A 1119-nucleotide genomic window follows, 5' to 3' on the forward strand; every position below is an offset into this window, starting at 1 on the left:
TTTAATCTGCAACACAGTTGTATGCAATAATATGTAATGGGGGTCCCTGCTTAGTGCTTAACCTTTCTCTCAGCTCGGGGTTCATTTGGATGAAAAAGTGTTCATTAACAAACTCTCCAGCTCTTCAGTAAACAGAAAATACCGTACATTCTCTTGTCAGCATGCCATGTCAGAATGGGAACTGGAACACTATACAATTGAAGCTGATAAATGATGTTTGTGGATTTCTCTCTCCTGCTTCTGAAAATCGGAACCTGAACTGAAAATATATTTTCTCTAGGGAGACCCCTGTTTTCAGAACAAACACTATATACTATAGACTAGAGCTTTAACGTTTTATCCAAAAAGGGGAAAAAAAGGGGTGGCGGGGGGGGGGGGGGGGCTATCATTTTAAAAAAAAGACTGTGTTATTAAACAAACAGCGTAAAGTCCAATAGTAACTGCAACAGCGTAGCCTACTGAACATTGAGAACAACAGAGTTCAATGCACTACCGGTGGCTCGACAAGCATCTCTTCAGACTCGCCTGTTGCCCAGTTGACAACATAAGTCACTACAACACATCAATCCTACGTTCATATCAGAACATAATTATGTCACATCTGACAGCTTGTGCAGCTGTACTGCATCACAGTGAGAATCATACTGATGATTGCACAGGACTGTCATTCTCTGCTCCCTCCACAGTCTAGACTGTTGCATGAATGGTAGATTCCACACCCTGTTCCTATGTTAGCCTGACTGGACTATAGCTGCATGAGAGCTTCCTGCAATAGACTTGAACTAACATGCACGCACGCACACACACACACGCACGATCGTATGCACGCACGCTTGCATGTGCGTGCTCACACAGGCACGCACACAGGCACAAACTTATGCAGGCAAGCCCATCCCACCACTATCTACTATATTCTTAGTCACACACACACACACACACACACACACACACACGCACGCAAGCACGCACGCACGCACGCACACACACACACACACACACACACACACAAACACATGCAAACAATTGCCGTTCCTACGATGAGTATATAAGTGAAAGCAGAAGGCTCGAACTGAGCAGCAGACTCCTAGGACTGACTCCAGACCCGGACTGCAGCTCTCC

At 45.4% G+C, this 1119-nt stretch overlaps 1 protein-coding gene across 1 annotated transcript in view; it reads left to right on the plus strand.

Moving 5' to 3' along the window:
- Window positions 1-967: 967 nt before the first annotated feature.
- Window positions 968-1119, plus strand: part of f13a1b (coagulation factor XIII, A1 polypeptide b) — a 34196-nt gene continuing 34044 nt past the window's right edge. The window contains exon 1 of the mRNA XM_080741214.1: window positions 968-1119. This exon is cut by the window's right edge and continues 10 nt beyond it. The gene's annotated coding sequence lies outside the window, so the exon portion shown is untranslated.

The sequence above is a fragment of the Nannobrachium achirus genome, assembly GCF_963921795.1.
Source record: "Nannobrachium achirus genome assembly, chromosome: 14".
In the NCBI taxonomy this organism is placed as follows: Eukaryota; Metazoa; Chordata; class Actinopteri; order Myctophiformes; family Myctophidae; genus Nannobrachium; species Nannobrachium achirus.